The 26,866-nt window shown below is 34.1% G+C and overlaps 1 protein-coding gene across 2 annotated transcripts in view; it reads left to right on the forward strand.

Annotated features, from left to right (window-relative positions):
• Positions 1-26,866, forward strand: part of RALYL (RALY RNA binding protein like) — an 800,002-nt gene that overhangs the window by 139,913 nt on the left and 633,223 nt on the right. The window lies entirely within an intron of this gene.

Raw genomic sequence — 26,866 nt, forward strand, 5'->3', positions numbered from 1 at the left:
CAAACCATTCCAGTGTCTTTGCTAAGAAAAACTTAAATGGGGTCATGAAGAGTTGGACACAACTAAAATAACTGAACAAAACAATGTTATACAAAAGATGGATCCGTTCTTTTTATTGTTCTTTAGTCATTTTCAGTCATTTCCAACAATTCATTCTTTATTGCACTTCACACAATACCTGATTCACATTCCTTTTTCCTTTAAAGCTTTCACAGTAGCTCTTTTTCTTATTCACACAGCTGAGGACTTCACTTCATATTTTACTGAGAAAATCCAGGCCATATCTTCTCTCTTCTTCATCTCAATCTTTTGACATCATCTTCCACACCCTCTTTATTCGTTCCAGTCTTTTATGCAAGGTCTTTAATGGCCCTTCTCTTCACCATGGCCATGCTTTCTTTCTACATGCACTCTTATTCTCACTTGCTTTCTCCAGCAGATTATTGCTACTATGCTCTCTCTCCCTCTCCCTCTCTCTCTCCTTTTCTCTCTGTCTCTGTCTACTCTCTCTCTCTTTCTCTCTCTCTCTGTTTCTGTCTCTCTCTATCTGTTTCTCTGTCACTTTCCCCTTTTCTTTTTGTCTCCTCTCTTATATTTCTTCTCTTTCCTCCTTCCTCTCACCTTTCTTTCATCTCTCCCTACTCAGAAATATGACCAAGTGTCTCCTTAAAAACAAACAAATAAATCCTTACTAGATTATCATGATCTCAGGCTATTTTCCTCTGCCTCTCCTCCCTTTCTTGGAGAAGATAGAAAAATCCAATTTCTATTTCTTCCACTTCTCTCACTCATTTCTTAATACTTTGTAGCATTTTGACTCTAAAGTCAGGGGACCAGGGTTCAAATCTTGTCCTTGCCACTTATATGACATTGGGCAAATCACTTAACTTCCACAGGCCTCAGTTGCCTTATCTAAAAATGAAGAAGGTAGGCTAGAAAGCCTCAGAAGTTTCTTTTAGTCACAATCTATAATCCTATGTATCCATTTGTTGTTGTTGAGTCATTTTCAGTCACGTCTGACTCTTTGTGACCCCTTTTGAAATTTTCTTGACAAAGATACTGGAGTGGTTTGCCATTTCCTTCTCCAGCTCATTTTTTATAGATGAGGAAATTCTAAATGAAACCAAATAGGGTTAAGTGACTTACCCAAGGGTCGCATAGCTAGTAATTGTCTGAGACCAGATTTGAACTCAGAAGATTTTCCTGACTCCAGGCCCAGCACCCTATCCACTGCACCAGCTATCCATACCTACTCTTTTTCCAAACTCCAGTCCCACATCACTAACTGTCTATTAGACATTTTAAACTGGGTGTACCAAAGACATCTCAAATTGAAAATGCCCAAAACCAACTCATGATCCTTTCTTTCATTCAAACTCTTCTCATTTTTCCTATCTCTGTTGAGATTACCACCCTTCTCTTAGTCATCCAATTTTTTAGCCATGGTATCATCTTCAGTGTCTCATTATTACTCATTTCCTTAATCATGCATTTCAGAAACTGTGGAATGTTTCTACCTTCACAACTTCTCTATCATCTACCTCTTTTTCTCCTCTCACACAACCACCACCCTAGTTATTGTTCCTCATCACCTATGGCCTGGACCCACTGGGTTTCCTTGCCTCAAGTTTCTACTCATTGAAATTCATCCTCCAAGTAGTTGTCAAGGTCTTGTTGGGTTTTTTTTTTCCCCCTCTTAACAGATTTTATATCCCTAATACCTTTAGGGTCAAACCTTAACTCTGGCATTTAATACAATATGTAGCCAACCTACCTTTTCACATTACTCCCCTTTATTAATCCTATGATCCAGGCAAACTAGTCTTATGTTGTTCCATACACTCACCACTCCATCTCCTGCATCCTTCCCATCTCAGTGGATTTCTCTCATATTGGTAATGCATTCCTGCCTCACCTCTGCCTTTTAGCCTTCCTCCTTTCAAAACTCAATTCAAACACCTTGGCATAAAGCCTTTCTTGACCACTTTCCACTATTGGCGACTTCCCTTCAAAATAATGTATCCTTTTCGTACATATTGTTCATATCTGTGTATGTGTGCATTGTTTTATTTGAATCCATTGTCAACTTGGATAGCAGTGACTGTCTTGCTTTCATTTACTACCTAAAACTATGTGGGGAACATGGTAGGTGTAATTGATTGCTGATTGATTGAGTGATTAACAGCTTTCCTGATATCTCAAACCTGGTTCAGTATCAAGACCCAAGAAACCACCATTTTTGGTCCTGAATAATTGCTGATACAAGGTACAAGCCTTGATAAGAATAGTAAAAATGATACTACTATAATAGCAATAATAATAACAGCTAACATTTATATCATACTTTAAAGGGTGGGAAGCACCTTTCCATACATTATCTAATGTGATCCTCACAACAACACTGTGAGGTACGTGGTATTATTATTCTCATTTTACATATGAGGAAATTGAGGATGAAAGTTAAATAATGGAGTTCAGGGGAGGCTTGCTTTTATTCTCTGTATCTTCAGTGTTTACATTATTGTGCCCTTCAGATAGGGGATAAAAGAGGAGAATCAGTTAATTGTAACAGCTTTTAGAAAATATTTTACTTTAATGTCTTTTTAAAATTCAAGTGCTTTCTTCCTTAAACAAAATTGGGTGAGTGAAGATCTTTCACTTCAATGGATTTTAAGTTTAGGTTGAGTTCTGTACTTTGTCAAAATTAAGTAAATTGTCTACGGCTTAGCTGTAATGAGTCTGCACATTCAAGTGTATGTTTACACTAGCTTTCTCAATACCGATTAGTGACCACTAATGTAAAGTGTGGAGACATTGCTTTATTTAAAACTACCTTCATATATTTACCCTGTAGGAATGATTGACCTTATTCTGATGTTCCCTTGCATTAAAAGGAAAGGCTTGTTTAATTAGCGATATATATGTGTGTGTGTGTGTGTGTGTGTGTGTGTGTGTGTGTGTATGTGTGTATGTATATATATATACTCACTTTTGAAATGAAAATTAGAGTTGCTTTGACTCTAACTAGTATTTAAACTCTCATTTATTCAGAAAAGGTTTTCATTGTAGCTACTGTTGTTCCTGTTTCCAATCAACTATATAACAGAAAAGAGACTATAATTTGTGGCTGCAGTTCCTTGGTTTCTGATTTAAACATACATGAGATTTCCAAACTATTTGAAACTTTGGGTATAGATGATATTTTTATTAGCTTAGAACAATAGAATCATAGAATTGGGAAGGTTCTTAATTGCATAGATTTGCCACTGTTAAATCAAACAAGGGCAACTCATTCACCTTTGGGATAGAGGTTTCACCATAACCAGGCTAGTTCAGATGATTATAATTTTCAAAAACTTCCAAAGAAATAACATCTACAGCCTTTCTTAGTAGCCCAAACTGTATAATAATGCTTCAAACCTAGCCTAAAACCCCTGTACTGCAATTTAAATTCATTTTCTATAGTTATGCTCAAGCAGGGGATGGAGAAAATTTGATGATGAATCATTATAGTTATCTTTCTGATCCCCCAAGCCTCACTTAGAATCATTATTTGGACTCTTTTCCCCAAACATGTTTATATGGCATGAGGAAAATGAGACAAATGAAATTATTAGACATCAACTGAACTCAATGATGTTATTTTTGAAATTTAGAAGGTATTTTCTACCTAAAAATTAAAATAAATTGTACTGTTTCTCGATAGCTACATAGATATAGTAGGAAAAGATATGAGCTAAGCAGTTAAATTTATATTTTTCACTTTATCATTATAAATACAGTTTTAGTGATTCAATTATTTTCTTTCCTCTTTTTTTAAACTTTAAGTTTTCATTGACTTATCAGCTTTCTGTTGTTTTATCTAGTAAGTTTTAATTTCTCAGAGATCTAATATTAATTCTGATTCTGCATGCTTTAATTCAGTAGGTTCATTCCTTTTCAGGAAAAATGATCATTCACTTTTTATACAAATAAACAAATCCAAATAATTGAAATAATGCTTATTGTTCACAGGTAGGTAAAACAAGTATAATTTTTAAAATGATAATTTACCTAACTAATCTATTTATTGAATGTCATCCCAATTAAATTGCTAAAAAATTATTTTACTGAGTTAGAAAAAATAATTAAAAAGTTCATTTGAAAGAAGAAAAGGTCAGGAACTTCAAAGAAACCAGGGGAAAAAAAGATGTAAAGGAAGTAGATTCAACAATATCAGACCTTAAACTATGTTATGAGGTGAGAGCATTGTTAAAATGTAAAAAAAAAATTTTTCAATTATTTTAAAATAGATTTCTCTTGTATAAATAAAATCTATATAGCCAATAATAGAAGGAATGCAGAAAATTGGGAAAAATCTTTCACAGTCTCTCAGGTTGTGATGAGGTTGGAATATTGATGTGGTATAAGTAATGATGAGCTGATTGATTTACAAAAAAAGAAAACATGGAAAGCCTTGGACTTATGAAGGAAGGACCACCTTCAGAGAAATAGATGATAGGAGGAAATAAGCATAGTACAATCTTATATACATATATTTATATATGTGTATGTATTATATATGTGTGTGTATGAGTGTAGATGCGTATATATGTGTTTGTTTATAGATATGTGTGTATGTGTAATCTTCTTTAGGGTGGTGTGGGAAATGAGGGGAAAATATAAAGTAAAAAATGCACAGCAAAGAACGTATAAATTAATATTCCATTTGAACTCAACAGGACAACCAAGTTTGATTATATGATTTACTTTAGAAAAATACACATTCTTAAGGAGCAAAATGATGTCATATGTTAAAGGGTATGCAGTAAGTTCCACTCTGTAGGAATGTATGGAGGAAGTAAATGTATTGTGAATATATGAGCAGCATTAGAATTAGTGAATCAATAAATATTAAGCATCTTCATGTACAAGGCAGATTCATTGAATCTTAGGAAGAGGACTAAAGTAAGAAAACTGAAACCAAACAATAAGTGTCTTGCATAAGATAACAAAGCTAGTGAGTAGCAGAGATTGATGACTCTATCTGAATTTAAAACAGTAGCCGGAAAAGTTCATTTGCCCTTCAAAACACAAGGAATTAAATGCATTCGTTTTATGTGTTAAAATCACAATTATTGTAGGTTTAATTTATTTATTTTTCCATTCATCTGTTAATTGATTTTTTATTTGCTTATCTTTGTGGCTTCATCCATTTATAGAACATGTAGTATCAAAATCTTCTTTTACCAGTGTTCCCCAACTGTAGTCTTAAAGAATAATTATCTAGGGTACTGAAGTATTTACCTGTTGAGGTATGTATTTTGTCACACAGCTAGAGGGAATCAGGGAGCAGCTAGGTGGTGATGTGGATAGAGCACCAGTGCAGGAGTCAGGAGGACCTGAGTCCAAATCTCACCTCAGACACTTGACACTCACTGGCTGTGTGACCTTGGACGAGTCACTTAACCCCAAGTGCCTCATCCTGGGTCATCTCCAGTCATCCTGATGAATATTGGGTCACTGGATTCAGATGGCTCTGGAAGAGAAGTGAGGCTGGTAATCTGCACAGCCCTCCTTCACTCAAAACAATAAGTCAAGTGCAAGCCATGTCACCATTTCTCTGATGGCATGGTCTTCCTTGGCAACAAAGGATGAACACACACACAGAGGGCATCAGAGTTAGAACTTGAATACAGGTCTTTAAGCCTCCTATACCAGCACTCTATCCATTATACTGAAATGCCTTGAATTTTAGTTTCACTTTTAAAAATCATTAGAGTAAAAAATTTGGGGATTATTTCATCTTAATTTCACGATAAGAAATGCACATTTTGAATGGTATTTGCAAGTCATTTAAATACCACTATAAATTTTAAATTATCAAATGTTATTCATTAATATATTTTGAAGGTAACTCTAGACTATATCAGATTGCATTGGTATTATAAGGTTCTTGACTTTTCATAGTCATGATTCTATGAAAAGTAAAATTAGCCCACCTAACCATGAGTGGAGTTTTGGTGCCAGGACAATTGCTTCACTCGTGAATATTTCCTAATTCATTCACCCTTTAAAGAAATACTTATTAAGTCTTTTCTGTATAAAAGACACCTCTGCTAGATACTAAGAATACTATATAAAAATGAAATAGTCCCAGAATTAAAGAAGCTTATATTTTTAATGAGTGGTCAAACATTTATACAGATAAGTAAAGATAAACATATATGTAAATTGAATACAATGCAGTTTTTGCAGAGGGAAAACAATACTAGGGGATTCAAGGAAAGCCTGGAGGAGGTGACCCCTGAGCTAACAAGAAATATAGGGATTCTAAGAGGAAGAGTTGCAGGAAAGTTTTATAGGCATAGAAGTGACAAATGGAGTGTAGTTTGTGGAAAAAATATCAGATAGGTTAGGTTGGCTGAAATGTAGCATGTGCGAATGATAGAAATATGAAATGAATCTGAACAAACGAGTTTGGGGGCAGATTTTTAAAAAGCTTTAAGTACCAAACAAAGGAGTTTGTATTTTTACCTAAAGGCAAAAGGGAACTCCTCAAATGGAGGACTGGCATGGTTGAATCTGTGCTTTAAAAATATAAATTTATTGACTGGGTGGAGGATAGAGGGGAGACAAGTGGCTGGAAGTCAGGAGAATAAGAAGCTAATGAAAGAGCTGAAGGGCAAGTTTTGAGGGTATGAATGTTAAGGGTAATAGTTTTATGAGTTGAGAGAAATATATGCATTTACAAATCTGGTAGAAAATGGAGACGATTTCTGTGCAACTGTTAAGACATTTCTGAGGAGAAATCAACCATGAGAGATCTTATGGTGAAGTAGTAATGGGCACTGCTCTAGTGACTGATGCCCAGTCACGAGTGTATTTGAAAGCAATATTTGTATCACCCTTTAATAAGTATATCCAGAGAAGAGCAAAAGGATTCTTCATTCATCATTACTCAGAAAAGCTTACAGCTTGTATCCACCTTGATGCATGTGGTGCTAGATAACAGCCTTGTATTTGCTTGTGTTATTTGTACTTTTAATGCTGGACTAAGGCTACTGAAAATCATTTTTCAATATTCTATTATGTTATTCTATGTTCCTGGTGAATATAGACGTAAAAGTACAAATGAAGTTGTTGATGTTACCAAGAATTTATAATACATCAAAATAAATTCTGGGAACCACAGGATATTTGTTTTTGATTTGAACACAATTTTGATTTATCCATTTGGCAGAATAGAAACTTCCTTGTGCACATTATTATAAAAACAGCTGAGAATATAACCTCTGCCTCTGAAGAGCAGACAGAATAGGTATTCTTATCTTTCACTGTTTGTTATAAGATGACTGAGAGAGGGCTTCATCAAGCTCTTCTTTAGATTTCATTGAAGATGTCAACCAAACATGCTTAATAGTAATTGCTATACTAACCCTTTTAACTTTTCTCTCTTTTAATCTTAACTAGAAGACAATCCTCTCAGAGACCTTGATAATTTTGTTAGTTGTTTTTGAGTTACTGGTGCACAGAAAAACCTTAGTTTTTTTAATAAAAATGTTTACTTTTTGTCATGGCATCAGGCAAAGATGTCTGAATTGGTTGTGGTTAAACTCTCAAAGAAAATGTCTCTTTTGGATAGTTTTAAGAACAGAGGAGAAATTTACATGATATTAGTCCACAAAAATGAATGAAAAATCCTGGACTCTAAATGTGTTGGGTTTTCTTTCGGTTTGTTTTTAATTCTGTATTCTGTTTAGTAAGAAGAAAAATAACACTTAGCACTGTCATTATACTGAATGCTTTCAATATTGTCAGTACTTCTAACCAACTAAATAATGCATTTATACTGCATTTAATAGAGATACTTTTTTCTTCCCATAGAAATGCAAAATGTTTCATATCATTCAAATTCTAAACTTATGTGATTATATTCATTTGTGTAGTAAGGAACACCAATCCATCAAAGTCAAAGAAGTCAATATCAGGTTCAGATTTTCTGTGTTCTCCCTAGGTTTTTTACTTCTTATCATAGAATACATATTACTGCACAGTGTTCTGATTTATCTGTTCTTAAGACAGAAAATAGGAGTTCACTGTAGATTAAGAACTCTTCAAAATCCTGTCTTACAATTTATATTATTTATTTCAATATAATTTTTCTGTAATGTCAATGTATGTTCTGTGTAGGGTGAAGTTAAACAAATTAATTTTAAAACATGCACAACTATAATGTTTATTTGTATCTATACCTATGCATGTGCAAGTAGAAGAAAATAGGAGTAGTGAAGAAATCATCTAGGTGATTTTGTACATGAAGTAACTAAGGCTTAAGTAACTTGCCCTAGGTATCATTCTGCTTAATGTCTGAGCTAGGATTTCAAGTCAAGTCAGCAAATAAGTTCTTGTTATGTGTTAAGTTGTATAATAAGTTCTGGGAACAAAAAGAAAGGTATCTAAAGGACCTCACATTCTAATGGTCAATACAACATGTAAATGACTATATACATAAGAAAATAATGATAATGTGGAGATAATCTCAGAGGAACATAGCTAGTATTGAAAGGGCTCAAGAAAGGTTTTTATGGAAGATGAAATTTGAGTTAAGACTTGAATGGAATTCAGAATTCCATGAGGCAGAGAAGCAGAAGGAGAGTATTCAAACATGGGGGACAGCCATTAATAAGGTATGGAGTTTTTTGTTGGAGGGACAGCAGAGAGCCCAGTTTTCCTGGTTTGTGGAATTCATGGAGGAAATTAAAGTATAAGATTGAAAAACAGGAAGTGGTCTGGTTCTGAAGAATTTTAAAGTCAAACAGATATCTTCATATTGGATCCTAGAAATAGAGAGCCGAGTTTATTTAGTGGTACATGTCCATATTTGTGTGTGTGTGTGTGTGTGTGAGAGAGAGAGAGAGAGAGAGAGAGAGAGAGAGAGAGAGAGAGAGAGAGAGAGCTAGCGAGCGAGAGAGAGATGGTCATATCTACACACTAGGAAGATCCTTTTGGCAGCTGAGCAGAGGATAGACAAATTTCCAAGAATGATGTAGTCACTTTGGAGAATGTGGTTTCATGCAAATATTAAGCTCAGAACCCAGAATGCAGAGAGTTCAGAATATAATGAAATGTGAGAAAGCAGAGGCACTGATTGTAGATGTCTTTCTTTAGAAGTTTAGCTGCAATGGGTAGGCAAGATATAGGATGATAGGGGATGGATGGAAAGTGAGGACTTTTTGAGTGTGAGGAAGGCATGGCTCTGTTTCCTGGCATGAGGGAATCAGCCAGTCTGGAGGAAAAGATTGAAGATTAGAGACTGAGGATGATAGAGGGAGGCAATACGTGACAGAAAGCAAGATAGAGTGGGATCGCTTGTGCATGTAGAGGTATTAATATTGACAAGAAGAGCCACTTTTTCATGAAAGATGGGAGTGAAGGAGGAGATAATAAGGAATAACATCTGAGTGATATGAGATGAAGAGGGGTGAGATAATGCAAGTGACCTCAAGTTTTTCACTGAAGTATGATGCAAATTTCTCAGGTAAAAGGATAGAGATGAAGGGATAAAAAGGTTTGGAACAGCTACTCTAGTGAGTGAAAGTGTGTTATTTAGGAAGGTGCAAAAAGGTTAAATAAAATAAAAGTATATAGTGGATGCATTCATCACAGTTCTATGATTTATTTTTCTAGACCCTTTTAGCAGCATTTGAATGAATGAAGTCAACAGTTAGTGGCACCTGGAAATATATCATTGGGTATAGGATGGGAGGAAGGGTCTCAAGGATAGAAGATAATGTAGAAGTGAAATAGTTCACAAAGAAGGCAATATAGGAAAGGAAAGAGAGTGTAGATAGCACAGAAGCGAAAGACCTGAAGAACAGAGGGAATGGAAGACATAGTGAGCATGACAAATAGAGGTTATAAAGCAAAGTGAAAGATGAAATTATAAAAGATTATGATCAGATAAAGAGATTTCAGAGTTCATGGAACTGAAAAACCTTTGAATGTTGGCAAGATCAAAGATATGATCTGTGAAGATTATGAGAGAAAGAGAATGAACAATGGAGAATTGGAACTGGGAAAGTGAGGGGCAGGACCTCACAGGTTAGCATTTTTATAGTGCAAGGTCTTATTTTTGTGTTCATCTTGTCTTATTTTCCCTCATTTCCATCTTTACCCCATGGGTTTAAAAAAAACTAAGTTTGTGGCATAAAACTCTCACAAAAAAATCAAGAAAAATATATATATTAAATCCATCTTTTGCTGTTGGCAAAAGATGGCAGTGCAATACAATTATATTGATAAAGGCTATTTGAAGAAAATATTGAAATTGATTAGAGTCAAAATAACTTAATCCTAAAGAAGTGGTAGTGCAGCAGATTGAGTGCCAGGCCTGGGGTCAGGAAGATCTGAGTTCAAATGGAACCTCTGACAAATCTTTTAATCTCTACTTGACTCAGTCTCTCATCTGCAAAATAAGGAAATACTGCTAAGCAAGCTCCAGGAGAATGTCCATGTGGTCACATAGAGTCAAACACAAATAAATGACTGAACAACAATGAAGAATTAGTGAGTCAAAGAGAAAATTTTGGAAACAATAAGTAATTTCATTAAAAAAAACAAACAATAAAAAAAACAACATATTAAAAATATTGGGATGTAGTCAAAGCAATCCTTACAGGAAAAAATAGAACAATGAAGTGAACATGTCACTAAACAAGGAAAACAATTTTTAGAAAAGTTAAAAGCAAAAATGACATTCTGAAAACCAAAAAAAAGCAGATAGACAATATTAAAAGTAAAACAAAAAAAATGAATTAATATATGAATTAGAAACCTTTTCAAAATTAAAAAAATGAAATAAAAAATCCATTTGTTGTTTTTTTTTTTTTAAAAGAGGAACAGTATAATGAATGAAGAATGAAAAATTACAGCATTGGAAAGAGAAATACAGGAAAGAATTAGAAAATCTCTTTCTCAGTTTTATGTCAATAAAATGGACATTAAGTGGTATTGGATATTTATAAAAACATAAAATGCTGGGATAAACAGAACAAGAAATAGACTTTAAATAGCAATTTCAAAAAAAAGAAATTGAATATATGTAATAAATGAATTCCCTATGAGGGAAAATAGGAACTCCATGCATTTAAAAATGACTTCTATCAAATATTCAAAGAACAATTCATTTCATCATAAATTAGATTATCTGAAAAAATAAGAGAATCATGTAAGATAATTTCTATAACACAGATATTTTATGACATATAAACTAGGAAGAGAAAAATGAGAGAAAGAATGTTAGAGATTAATATCTCTAATAAATAATGGCACTAGTGAAATAATAGCAAAAAGACCATATCAAACTATCAAAACTATTATGACTGAGTAGGATTCATATCAGGAATGAAGATTAATTCAACATTAGGAAAACTAAATATAAAACAATCTTAATTAAAAATGTTTAAGTTTTATAATTATTCAAATCAATCCAGAAAACTTTTGACAAATTCAATACCCATTTTTGTTAAAAAATACTAAAAAGCATAGGAGTAAGTATAACTTTCCTTAATGACAAACAGTATCTTTCTAAAACGAAGAGTATTATATGTAGTTGAGAAAAACTAGAGACTTTTCCAATATAAGCAGAGCAAAGATGTGTCTTATCAGCACTATTATTTCATATAATATTAGAAATGCTAGCTATAGCCATTAGACAATAAAAATAAATTGAGGAGATAAACCTAGGCATTGAAAAAGGAAAGCTAGCATTTTTTGTACATGATATGATGTTCTAATTAGAGAACTTTAGAGATTCAGCTAAAATTAATTGAAGCTATAAGTTCAGCATAGTTACAGAATATAAAGGGCTCACACAAATAATCAACCGTTCTGCATGGTGAGAACAAAACTCAGTAGGAAGAAACAAAAAGAGAAATTCCATTCACAATAATGAAAAGGTATATTAAATATTTGGGAGTCAGCATAACAAGGCACACATAGGAACTATATGAATTAAAATACAGTAGAATCTTTATGGCAATATAAACCTGAGAAATTTGAGAGGTTTTATTTATGGTTGGACTGGACTAGTATAATAAAAATGATGCTATTAAGATAATTTATTTGTAGCCTTGCAAATCAGATTCATCAAAACATTATATTATTAAGCTTGAAAGAAATAATTCATTTGTATGGGAAAACGTCAAGAATCTCAAGGGAAATAACAAAAAAAGGGTAGAAAGGAGGGGCCTTGAAATATTATCAAATATATTTTCCAGGGTTGTTATGAGAATAACATAAAATAATATTTGTAAAAGCTAGCTAGTAATAGCATTAGTAACAATAACAACAAAAATAATAGCAATAACAATAATAAACTGTAGCACAAAGCAATAATCTTTAACACTATTTAATACTTGTTACAAAGAAGTTGATCAATAAAACATATTAGGTACACAGAATACAGAAATAAATACATTTAGTATCAATGTCCCATAAATTCAACCACCTTCGCTATTGAGACAAGGAGTAGCTGTGCTATTAAAAACAAAACAAAACAATTGGAAAAATTGGAAAACAATCTGGAAAAAATTAGGAGGTTTAGATCAACAACTAACACCATATTCCATGATAAATTACATTTTGATACATAACTTAGATATAAAAACTTTTGTTGTAAATAAATTAGAGAAGCCAGGAAGGAAACACTTTTCACAGCTACATATAGGGCAGTACTTCATGATAAATCAAGGGAGAGAGAGGATTACAAAAAATAAAATAGACAATTTTGATTATATAAAATTAAAAAAGTTTTTGCATAAACAAATCCAATAAAGCTAAAAATAGAAGGGAAACAGTGAATGGAGGGAAAAAAAACTTTGCAGAAGTTTCTTTAAGTCTGGTGTCTAAGATATATAAAGGAATTGATTAAAGTATCTCAGTAAAAGGAGCTAATTAATCAGTAGATAAATTCTCAAATGATATGAACAAGCAACTCTCAAAGACAGAAATACAAATTATCAATATGTGTATAAAAAATACTCCAAATTATGAAAATAAGAATTAAAGTAACTGAGGTTATCTTACCTCATTAGAATAGCAAAAATTACCCCAAAACTGAAAATCACAGTTGTAACTTTGGTTACAAGGAAATAGACATTTACTTGACTCCATTCTTTGTGAAATTATGAATTGGAAGACCATTTGGAACACACACCCCAAATCATCAAAATGTGTAGACTTTTGATCTAGTGATATTCCTTCTGTCTGTTAAAAAAAAAAGAGAGATCAAAGAAGAAAAAGGATCTTTATGAATAAAACTATAGTAACTTTTTGTATTAGTAAAAATTTGTTAATATTTGGGCTGGACTAGTCTGATAAAAATGATGACACAATTTATTGTAATTTATTATTAGTATATTAAAATAATGTATTATTGATTTATTAAATATAAATTAATTTTTGTAATGTCTTACAAATCAAATTCCCAAAGAACTGCAGTATAGAGATAGAAAAAAATTCATTTGGAGGAAGAAAATGTCAGGAATCTCAAGGAAAATGATGAAAAAATATTGGAAAGGAAGGAGGCCTTGAAATATTACCAAATCTACCTCTCAGGGTTGTTTTGAAGAATTTAGAATGGAATAGTTGAAGCAATTAAGATATATAAATGTAATAGAATATCATTGAACTATAAGAAATGAGTAAAGAAATGATTTCAGAGAAACCTGTGAAGACTTGCATGTACTGATATAGAGTGAAGTGAGCGTAATCTCAAGAATATTTTCACAATAGCAACAACATTAAAGAAAAAAACAGAAACACACAAGGGGCTGAGCAATGTGGTGACATACCATGTTTCCAGAAGTCAAGTGTGCTCCTGAAAGTATGCTTCTAAAAGTGAAGCAATGATCCCAAGGTACAGAATGGGACATACCTGGTAGATGTGGGGATTTCTTTGTTTGACTCTGCATATGTTATTGAAAGGACTGTATTTTCCTTAAAAAAGTAAAGAAAGAGAACATTGAAGTATTTTTTTTAATATACATAAGGAGAGAAATCACTCCTAGAATGAGAGAAAGCTGGTGAAAAACCCTGGACATGGAATGTTACATGTGCAAAACAAGAGTCAAACAGTATAGCTAGAACACAAGTGCATAAAGGGAAATTTAGTGTAAGATGAGAAAATGGAAAGGAGAGAGGTTGTGTAGTGCTTTAAATGCCAGAGGACTTTATATTTTCCCCTGGAGGTCAAAGGGAGTCATTGTATTTTATTGAGTGTAAACTAGAGGATTACATGTTCAGCAGACATATGCTTCAGAAAAATCACTTTGGAAGCTGAATGAATAATAGGTGGTAGCAAGAAGAGGTAAAACATCTATTGCAATAGTCCACTTTCCTTTTACTGGTTTCTAGAGTTCTCTCCCTAGAAATTTAGCATAAAAAAAATTGGACATTGGAGGGCGAACTCAAAGAATCATTTAAAAATAAAAAAAGAAACTTCACATGGAATAGCATTTGTCCTGAGGCTAAATTTAAGTCTTAATTCCACTTTTTTTTAATCTGAGGGAGAAAATTGTGTTTTCAACTTAAAGTTCTGTTATGTTCAGCTACTGGTACAGAAACTTGTGTTTGCAGACTCAGATAAGTGCCTCAATGGATAGAGCACCTCCATGGATAGAGCACTGGGCCTGAAGTCAGGAAGACCTGTGTTCAAATTTGGCCTCAAACACACTCTGGCTGTGTGACCCTAGGCAAGTCATTTAACCTCCATTTGCCTTGACGCGCTGGAGAAGGAAGTGGCAAACCACTCTAGTATCTTTGCCAAGAAAACCTCATAAACAGTATGGTCCATTGGGTCATGAAGAGTCAGAAATGACTGAACAGCAGCAAAGTGCTTTGATATAGAGAGGCATACCAATATAGAATATCAGGGGAATGCTGATGACACCCAGATACCAAATTATTTCCAGAATAGGTACTAGAATGAAGAAAATGGATTCATTTTCTTTTTTTCTTTCTTTTTTTTCTCATGTAGTTACCACTTGGACTATATTGTGACTTTTGTATACAGTGGCATTTAGAAATTAAATGTAGAGAAAATTACTTTAATAACTGTACAAGCATTAGCATGGTTGACATTTTGGAAATCTATAACATTCACTTTGTACCCAAAACCAAACTTGTGCAACCTGTTTAATGTCATATAATTTTTTTCTTATTTCAGCAGATGATCATGAATTTCATAATTTGCATCTACAGTCAATTCAAATATAACTTTGCCTATTATTTTTGCATTTCATTTATGCACATATATCTGTATATACACACTATAATGCTTCCCTTATGTATTATTAAAATTGTAAGTCATTTTCTTTTTATTGTTTATGTAGAGTTTGCAAAATACTACTCTTATAACCAACTTTAATTGTCCAGTGATGATGATTTCATACAAATAAAACTAATATGTCCTCAACAAAAAAGAAAATTGAAATTACCTTCATAAAAGTCTAACATGAAAAATGATAGTTTGGATATATAAATACCCTATGGGTATTTGGTGCAGTTGAATAGTAAAAACCTCTACTTTTAGTCCTATGCTTTTTCTAGACACTTAAAATTCTATGCATTTGTTAATACTTACTTAGCATAATATTGTAAAAATACCTTTTTTTTGTTCCTGTGAACACAACTGATGTACAAAAGAATAAGGCATACTATTTTAAAAACCAAGTAAAACTAGTCCATTTTTAATTCTTTCCAAGCCCCCACAAAAAAGATATGAGGACCTGAACTAAGGTAACAATTATGTTAGTGGAGAGAATGGGACAGAGATGTGGGCGTTGTGAAGTTAAAAATGACAAGATTTGACTAACAGATTTGATATGTGTGGTGAATGCTGATAAGGATCCAAAGATGACACCAAGGTTGCAAGCCTATGTGACTGGGAAGGATGGTGCTTCTCTTGACATTAATAGAAAAATTGGTGAAAGGGAAGGATTTGGTGGGAAAGATGAGTCTTTTATTACATATGTTGAGTTTAAAATGCCTGTGATGAGACATCCAATTAGAGATGTCCAAAAGGCAAATGGTGGTCTGAAACTAGAATTTAGGAGAAAGCTACAGACTGGGAATAATGTGTCTGGAGATAATAATAGAGTCAACTGAAGCCTATGACATTAAATGATATAGTATAGAAGGGAAAGAAAAGAAGACTCAGGAGAGAGCCTTGAGGATACCTGTGATTATGGGTGTGACTTGGATGAAATCTATCAAAGAAGACTGAGAAGAAGCAATCAGAGAGGTAGAAAGAGGACCAGGAAAGAGCTGTATTACAAGAAAATAGAGAATAGAGAGATTTCAGGGGGATAGGTGATAACTATTTTCAAAGGAGATAAACAGATTAAAAAAAGATGTTTGAGAAAAATCATTAAATTTGGTCAAAATTGCATCACTGATACCATTGGAGAAAGCATTTTCAGTTGAAATGAGGTTGGAAGTCGGATTGCAGAGGGTTTAGAAGTGAATTAGAATCACATAGTGAAGATGACTTTCTTAAGGAGTTTAGGCGAAAGGAAAGAAGATGTGATAGCTAGTGAAGGGATGACTAGCAAGGATGTTTGAATCAAGAAAGAGTTGTTATGGATAAGGGATATTAAGATGTGTTTAGAATCAGCAGGGAAGGAAATTAAATTGGGAGAGATTAAAACAGAAAGAATGTGAACAATAGTGGAAAGAAATTTGTTGGATAGGATTAAGGTTATATGGAAAATTATTTGCCTTGTAAATGAGACGAATCATCACTTCATGGGAGATAGAATTGAAGGAGACATTACTGGAGTAATATTTCTAAGTGATGTAAAATGAGAAATAGGGGGAAAAGAGGAGGCCTCATTGGATGGCTCAGTTAAATATGTATTAAACTTAAGAGGGAGGGAGTACTTTGTGAGAGGCACAAGAAGGGAAGAAATGTTTGGAATAGCTGCCTTGGGAATAAGGTAGCAGATTTATTAGGGAAGTATAAAATCACACACACACACACACACACACACACAGGATACAATGTGGACCCAGTTGAAATTAGATAATATGAATTTGTTTTGGACTTCATCTGTATGGTTTTATGTTCTCTGTCCATCACCACCCCACACACCCAGATTCATAGACAAGTATATGAATAGAAATGAAAGAGGATGGTGAATGGCAAGGCATAGTTGTTGATATGACTAAGGGACAAGGGTTTTGAGTGTAGGAAAAAAAAGTATAGAGCAGAAGTTCTTAATGTGGGAATCAAAAAGTATTTTTAATATTTCAACTATTGCCATATAATTGGAATCATTTATAGTTCTATATATTTTACTTTATGCATTTAAAAACAATATTCTGAGAAAGACTTCATGTGACTGTCAAAAGCGTTATGGCACAAAAAAAAATTAAGAATGCTTGGTATAGAATTTAATTAATTTACTGATGGATGGAGATTGGAAAGGGGAGGAGGATGTGGAGAATTTGAGGATGTTGATCTGGAAAGAATTGAGAGGTGAAGATATTGGAGATACAACAAAGAAATAGAATAAAGTTAGGGGCTATAAGAAATGAGGAAGGCTGGAATGATATAGTATTTTGGTCAATAAAGGAATGTGGAAATGAAATGCTTGTGGATGACTGAAGAATCAAAGATATGACCATCTGTGTAACTGAGATAGATTGTAACTGAGATAGATCACAGGGGTCTTACCTCTTCTCTATGCAGGAGTAGGTCATGAAATTAAATAAACTTAGAAACTGTGAATTTAGGGTAGTTGAAGAAACATTAATATGTATTCTCTCCTAGTGTGAGAGAATTTAGAGTGGAGACTGATCTAGATACTAAATTCATTGTAGAAAATGATAGGTAGATAAGGAGGTAGATATAGCCATTGATTGATTAAGCATTTATTAAGTGCATACCATGTGTCAGTCACTGTGAAAGACTGGGGATATAAATACAAGCTAGAAAGATAATCCTGCCTTCAAAGAACTTTCATTCTTGTTGTAAAAAAAGGTCAAGGAGAACTTGAAAAAAGGGAAAGGAAGAAGTGTGACTTTTATGTGGCCAAAAAGTGGTGTTGAGGACTGTCAATGTGAAACCTTATTCATTAGAGCCTTAAGTGCCAGGGAAAATTCCAAGTTTCTGATACAGAGAAGATGGGGATGATAGCCAGAGTGAAGGTAGCAAGGTATAGAAAATGGTCTGGGATGGGAAGAATCGATAAATAATGATCAACAGAATCTGAATGAGTTACATATTTGAATAGTTGAATTAAAAAAAAAGCAGAAACTGCTCAGTGATGGTAGTAAAACATCTGCAATGAAATTGGGGGAAAAGTCACATTCTGACTCTTTACCCCCATTCCTGACCAATAAACATTGGTCACAATATGTGAGTAAATAACATTGATCAATAAACATTAGTCAAAATATATGTGTAAAAGTACAACCATTGCTTGAAAGGGTAGCTGATGATGCAGTATGCTTAGATGGGATCCAGGTCTCAGTGAATTCTAGAAGAAGGAAAGAGTAAGAAATGAAAAGTTTTAAGATGAAAGCAGGCATGTTAATTTTGATGTAGGCAATCCACATAGCAGAGTGGAGGGAATCGACAGACTTGTAGTGAGATAATCAAGTTGGAGGATAGGGTTGAGAGGGATGAGAATAGGAGACAGGGCAGTTGGAAAGAAGCACAGATTTTTTTACATCAACAGCCTGGGGTTCAGAATCACTGGGATGGGGAAAGTATGAGGATTTAGGAGTATTTTAACCCTTGAGGAATGAGTTCAGAATGAATATCAGTGGTTGTAGAAAGTTTCATTGGAGGAGGCATTTTTTAGACTTTTGAGGTCCTCCTTTCAGGTCCAATTTTTGTGATAAGTCATAATGTTGTGTCTTTTAAGTGCTCAGCATATCAGACTCATGGGAAGTAGGAACAAGCAGAGGTGTGGCCCCAAAACATCTCACTAGGAGGTGGGAGGTGACAGAGTGGAAAAAGCCAACTGAAGAAACTGTAAGGTATGAGTCTAGTTTTATGAGATGATCTTAAGATCATTATAGAAAGTTCTTTGATGAAGGCAGATGCTAAGAGGTAGGTGGCTAGGATTGGAAGGTCCTGGGAATGCCATGGCCTAGAAATGGAAAATAGGATGCAACACAGTGCTAAGTGAAAAATGAGCTAAGAATGGAGGCTGGGAGATGGTAGCCTGGAACTAGGACTAGTACATTACCTGTGCACTTCCCGTCTCTTTAGTTCTTTTCAGAAGCCACTTACTTCAGAGGTCAACAGTAATGAAAGTACCACCTGTTTTCCTTTGCTTGTCAGTTTCTTGCTCTGTATAATCCCTAGATAGTTTTTATATGTTCCTTCTCATGGTATGTATCACTTATCTCAATGAAAAATTATCAGATGTGATATTGATCTTAGGCTTGATGAAGCTGTATAAAATCTCCATTAAGTTTCAGTAATATGATCCAGGGAGACAACATTTTCCTCTCATGCCTGATTAATATATGGCAGTCTTAGTACATTTCCATATGGAGTCCCTATTCTCTATAACTTATCTCTGCTTTCTCTGACCTGTACTTAATGACCGACCACTCTCTTGTTAGCACCCGTGGATCCTTAGCCACATTTCCGGTGCATAAGAAATTACTGCTTCTGCTAAAGGCCCAGATTCACTTTCTACAGGAAGATGATCTTAAGTAATATGCAATTCTAAAATATGTCATATAAATTTAAAGGTGAAAGGGACATTAGAGCTCGTCTACTCAAGCCTACTAATATTTTTTTTTTATAGTTGAGGAAAATAAGGACCAAAGAATTTAAATAATTTACCTAAGATCACTTAGGGAGTTAAATGTGAGAGCTAGGATTTGAACTCTTGTCCTCGGATTAAAAATCCAGAGCTTTTTATCTTCTGCCCAGCACTTCCTTCCCTCTATGTCACAGTCTAACTTTTCTCACTGTCTTCTTGATAAATGCTTAGATTACTTTCTGTCATTTTGAGTTCTTCTTTCTCTTTGTTTTTCCCTAGAATGATTTTTTTCCCATTCTTTGAAAGAGTATTACTTTTTCTTCCTCACAGGAAAAAAAAAGCACAGGAGAAAAAAGGAACATTCCTCCAGCTTTCTCGTCTTCAAAGAATATTACTGATCATGCTAGATAAAGTTATCCCACGAATGATAATTTTCAGAATAGATAGTGTCATGGGCTAATGTGCTCCCTAGAGATGACAGAGCAGAATGTAGGTGACCCTTTCTCAAGTTAACCTCATAAAAGGAGCTCATGCTTCAGGAAGTGATTAACCTCCTTTTCAACTCTTAATCTGTTATAGAAAGTTGAGTTTTGGATCCCTAAATCTCTATGGAAAATAACAGCTCAATTCAACAATTCAATTCAAGTAGCTTTTGACCAATGTCTATTATGTGTTCTAAGATACAAAAGTGAATATGACAAAGACAGATTAGAACCCTAAGATTAGATCATCTGGGTCCTATTCTCAAGGTTCTAATGTATGTGTGTGTGTGTGGGGGGGGGCAGGGATTTTACTACTGGTAGTATATTCACACAAATATCTGGGTAGATAATACCTGAAAAGTACTTGCCTCTTGCACCTTCCCCCTAATCTTCCTTGTTACTGTAAAGGACAACACCGTACTCCCATTCCCTCATACCCACAACCTACACGTTATCCTGGATTTCTCACTATGTCTTATCCTTCATATTCAATCTGTTGCCAGAGACTGTTAATTTCACCTTTGCAACATCCTTTGTGTAGGCTCCCTTTTCTTCTCTGACACTGCCCCCACTGTAGTACAGTCCTTCAGCACCGCACACCTAAGTTACCACTTGAGTTTCTTGGTGGGTCTGCCTTCCTTAAGTCTCTTCCCATTCCAATGCATCTTCCATTAAGCTACCAATGTGATTTTCCTGAAGCACAGGTCAGACTATGTCATCCTGTACTCAGTAAACTCCAGTGTCTCCCAATTGACTCTAAGATCAAGTATAAAATCTCCTGGCATTCAATGCCCTTTATAACCTACTTTTCCACTCTTCTTACTCTGTAATCCATACCATATTCTCTTTGATCCAAAGACGCTGGCCACTTGTCTCTTCCACTCACAAGATATTTCATCTCTTGGCTCTGGGAGTGTTTTCTGGCTGTTTCTCATTCTTGAAATGCTCTCCCTCCTCTGTTCTAACTACTGAAGTCCCGGGCTTCCTTTAAGTTCCAACTAAAATCTTGCCTTCCCTAAGAAGTCTTCTTTCCCAGCCCCTATTAATTCTACAGCCTTCCTTCCATTATTATTTTTTCATATTTATCCAATACTTAGCTTATTTGGACATATTTCCTTGTTTGTTGTCTCCCCTAAGAGACTAGGAGATCCTTGAGGACTAGAACTGTTTTTTGCCTCTTTTTGTAGCAAAGTGCTTGGCATCAAGATGGAACCTAAAAAAAGTACCTATTGACTGAATCTCTAGAAGGGAGAGTGAGATGTAAAGAAAGGATACAGTCGAAATACCATTTCTTTAGTGTCACTAATGGCAGGGATTCTCTGTCTTCTTCATTGTTCTTCAGTAGCAAGTGTAGTGGCATAGACACACTGGCCATGCCTTTTGTTAAAAATACTTTATAAAATGAAAGTTGGTTCACCTTCCTACCTTGCAGTGTAGAATTATATTCATGCCAGTATTGCATGTTAGTGTACTGTTATGAGGTCTTTGATGACTTCTATAAGGTTTTGATTGTGCTCAGGTTTAATTCAGTCAGTAAAATTCCACTAGTTTTTTGGTTTTTATTTTTATTTTTGATCTGGCAACACACATCTCTGTTTTTGTATAATCTGTCTAATTGCTGAAGGTCATCATTTATTTTATTATGGTTTGAAGGCAACAAGAGAAATAAAGACTTTGCTCCAACCAAGTACCTGTCTACCTTTTTCTACAGGTACCCAAACTATTCAAATAGCTCTTGAATTTTCTTGAGTTCTCTGAATCTGACTGGATGGACCTTAATAGAAGCCAGTTGGAGGGATGGGCATCATAACACTAACCATGTGTTAGTTTGCTTTCTTTTATTTTTTGGAATTATTGTTAAGTTATTCAGTTGTGTCTGATTCTTTCTGACCCTATGGATTTGTCCATGGGGATTTCTTGAAAAAGATATGAGAGTGGATTGCTATTTCCTTCTCTAGTGTGTCCACACTTCACAGATAAAAAACTGAGGTAAGAAGGAGTTAAATGACTTGCCCAGGGTCACACAGGTAGTAAGTGTCTGAGGCGGAATTTGAACTCAAATATTCCAGACTCCAGGCCCAGTATTTTACTGTACCACCTAACTGCTCCCTTGTTTTTTCAATAATCCAGTTTAAATGACTCAATTTTTCACAACACACCATTTATGTCCATGGTTTTTACAATTCACCAGTGTCATGACAGAATCATTGCAAAACACGGTGCTATCAATCAAAATTTAATGTTAGGATGAAATTTGAAATCATAAGATCACTCAAGACTGCAGACTTAGAGTTGGAAGAGATCTGATAAGTCATTTAGTCACCAACATTTAGTCTCATCTCCTCATTTTGCAGATAGATAATTATTGCTAGAAGTACTTTTTTATCAAATTCAGTTAGATTTAACAAACACTTCCTAAGTGACCAGTATATCAAACTTTGTCAAGGCCTAGATAAATGACTGAAGTCCCTGCCCCCAGTGGAAATTGTTTATGATACTAATTTACCACTATGTTATCCCTGTGGCCCAAACCCCTAGTATGTTAAAGGATATGCTACTTCTATTTGAGAAAAAGTTAGTCCTCATCTTTCCCACACTTCTTCCTGAATTCTTATAATAAAATGGATTGTGTTTACCCATAGAAATAGTATTAGAATTTGAAATAGTATTGCTGACTCAGCTACAGGTAAGTCTTTACATATCACCAACTCAAATCCTGAATTGCTAAGATGGCTCTGTAACCTGACTGATTTGGGTGCTGCCTCCCTGGATGCATTCCACAGTCCTTCTATACCTCCACATCCTGTGGAATTCAGCCATATCTTCTCATAAGTTTGCCACAGGGGTTCTTTTTCACATGCTTGAGCCTTTCCCCTGTTTCTCCTGGCATCATAAGGGTACTGCTGGAGCACATGTACTTCACCCTCCATCTCTCATCATCACCAACACTGAAAACAAATATCCTATTTTTAAAAAAAGTAAAGATATAATGCTACACATTCATTATGTTAAAATAAGAATGTTTTGTTCCAAGTCCCACAAAATGCTGATAAATGTACTTTTATATGGACAAAAAGATACTCCAATGTATAGAGTATTCCAAACATACAAAATCATGAATGAGATAAAATCTGAAGATATTATAAATAACTAAAAATTAATGTTCTTTTTAGAGCAAAAAAGAAGCAGTGAATTAACCATAACTTTACCTGTCTTATTGGAATATGAAAGGATTTTAGGAATGATTCATTTGGCCTTTTAAAAATGTTGCACATGGAAGTTGAAAGATTCCATTTTGTCTTTTAGAATGTATCCCTGTAGCATACAAAGGTCTTTGAAAACTTCCAGTGATTCTAGAACTGTGATTTTTTTTTTTATAAGTTCCCACAGTTCTCTTCTTTGACCATATTCTGCATTGGTAAACCAGTAAATGAGTAAGTAGATACAGTCAGAATGAACATCTAAATTAAGTAGCTTTAAATAATTTAAATTTGCATGATTTACCACTTTCAAAGCACTTTTACAAATATGGCATTGCTCTTCCAGAAGTTAAAGTTTGGAATTTAGAAAGACTTTCTCAAAGTAAAAGCCCATGTAACACATATCATTTAAGTGACAGAGCTAGAATTCTAATTCAAGTTCTATTTCAAATCCATTCCTTTTTTTTCCCTATTGTCTATAATAAAAGATACTTATGTTGGAAATAATGCAGCCATAGTTTTGTTATGAAGTGAAATTTCTATTTTGGCATTCAGATTTAAATGTCATTATTAAAAGTGTATTTTGTCAGTTGAAATGTTGTCTTTATTATAACACATAAGTGCTAAATTGTGACTGATGATATAATAATTATTCAAGTAATCTTAAAGTGCTAGAATTGTTTTAAAAGCTTATAATGTCACTGAAGCAATTATGTTATCTTTTTTTTTTACATTTTGGGGAAGATATTTTGTGATATTTAGGAGGATATAATGATTTTAATTGTATATTTAATCCTACTGGGATTGACTTTATTCTGTGTGTGTGTGTGTCTGTGTCTGTGTCTGTGTCCGTGTGTGTAAGAGTATGAGAGAGAGAAAGGAGAGGCAGAAACAGAGAGAAACTGAGAGACAGAAAGAGAGAAAGAGGGGAAGAGAGACAGACAGAGAGAGAGAGAGAGAGAGAGAGAGTGAGAGAGAGAATGTGTCTATGGAACTAATGAAATAGGGAGCCATGATACAAGATAAGAAATTAGATCAGCCAGCTAACGCGTATTAATCCCCTACTAGGTATTTGGTCCTGTAGTAAGTGGTGCAGTTACAAAAGAAATGTCAAAAATTTGTTCTAGATTTTAAGGTGCCTAATATCTAATGGGGGAGAAAAAATGCAAATGACTATGTACAAGATATAAACACATGTGTATTTATGTACATATATGTATTCATATAAATACACACATAAAATAAATTGGAGACAATCCACGAGAAGATGCACTGGGATTCATGGGGATCAGGAAAGGTTTATCACAGAAGGTGGGACTTTATCTGACACTTGAAGGAAACAAAAGAAGCTAGCAGGTAGAGATGAGGAAGGAGAGATATTTATATAAATCTCTCCCAACATTTTCCAAAGGTGCTCTGAGGATACAAAGTTTACTATTTAATTTGTTATTTTTTAAAAACAAATTGAATTCTTAGATTGATTATTCAGTCAGTGTATTGCTTTGGTTTCATATGTTGTTGCACTATTTATTTTTATATGGATGTCAATATTGCCTACCTGTAGTAGCTGTCTAGGATATATGTGATGAGAAACTAAATTAATGACTGTCCATGCAATTCAGTGTCATTGTCTGAAAAATCCCTTCTTTATCTATTTTGCTTTTCTTATGCCGATAAATAAGCCAATTTCTTTTAGGTGGCCATGAATCTCATTGAAGAGGCCCTGTAGTATTCTGAGATTTGATATAGTCAGAATAATGGCATCCAACCAGAGAAAAATGTAGGGAACTTCTTTTGCATTTGAATGCCCAGGAATATTCCATGAGACTGAGTTCTTTTATTGAGCATACATCTCTGGTTTTGTTTTGTTTTGTTTTTTTAATTTTATTCCATCATGTTTAATATCAGTATTATCCAGAGTTTGAACTCCTACCATATTTTAGAGAAAGACAGTAATTATTAACTTTATCATACTTTGGCATTAAAAAATGAGTTATATGCATTTTTGAACTTCTGTAAAACAAATTCGTATAGTAGATAGAAAAACGCTTTGTAAAATGGTATACCAGCGTCTCATTGTTAGGTGTTTTTCAGTATTTTTACTATATTTTTCAGATCCTTAGCTTCCTTTTTCATTCTCTTGTTAACACCCTAATTTAGTACCTTATTCCCAAGTCTCTAACAATTGAAACATCCTCCTAACTATTCCAATCTGCTTATGATTTCTATATTTATGCCAGTCTTTTCCCTTCTTGTTATTCCAGTCCCTATTTCTTCCCTATCCCTATCCCTTATTTATTCTTATTCTTATCCCTATCCCTAGCACTATCTATAGCCCTGACCTTAAACCCATGCCTATCCTTATCCCTGTTCCCAGGAATCTTAGAGACAATTTGCCCTAAATACTTAATTTTATAGATAACAAAATTCAACCTTGGTAAATAACTATTTATTATTTTCAGTGTAATTTGTTAATATCGCTGTGCCTGGATTATACGTTCATAAGTATTTATGAAATCATTATTAAAGAATATAATTTGTAAACTTGGCCAAAAATGTACTCATTTAAGTTGCTAGCTTACTGCTATACTATAAAGAATTTTAGTATAATCTTAGATAATGACCGTATTGCAGTCATCTTTAAACAAGTATTCTTGGTTGTTTCTCTTTTGTAATGGATTTTTAGTACTCCAATTAAGCTGTTTATTCTTAACCTAGGAGATAAATTAAAGTATTTTCTCTCTACTCCCCAGCTACAACCTCTAAATAACTTTACTTTCCCTTAGCAAAGCTAATTCTTGTCATCTAAATAGAGAATAAAAAGACTGTAACTTTTCAAGGTGAGCAGCTTTTCTATTCTGAGTCTAACTTACAACTCCCAGAGGGTGAACAGAGCTTTGTTGGACCTCAGGACGCTTTTCTGCTTAGCCAAAGATGCTTTCTGGTATACTTGAGTACTTCAGGAAGCCTATTTTTCTCTGGGCATGTGTGAACGAGCCATTTTCTCCTCTGACAAAAAGTTCATTAGCTATATTGTGAGTATAACAAAATATTTTCCTACTAAAAATCTTTACTCCTAAAAATCACAGATAGTTAAAAAACACTGTGTCCTGCCCCCTGTGTTCTATGTCTCTTACCTCACTTCTCCCTTTCTTCCTGAACTGCTTCATCTGTGGAGAGCAGACTGAAGAAATAGAGACTTGGGATTTTAAAAAAATGATCTAGTAAAGATTGGAATGGGTGATACTTCACCATGTCTTCCTTCATCACATCATGATGACAAATTAGCAAACTCTTAAACTGAAAACACAATTAATAATAAGCAATATAATTAACTTTCATTGATACTTTTGATGGCTTATCCAATTTCATCTATATGGATAGTCTCTCTACCTACACCATCTTTTCTCATTTT

The sequence above is a fragment of the Notamacropus eugenii genome, chromosome 4 (assembly GCF_028372415.1).
Source record: "Notamacropus eugenii isolate mMacEug1 chromosome 4, mMacEug1.pri_v2, whole genome shotgun sequence".
Taxonomy (NCBI): domain Eukaryota; kingdom Metazoa; phylum Chordata; class Mammalia; order Diprotodontia; family Macropodidae; genus Notamacropus; species Notamacropus eugenii.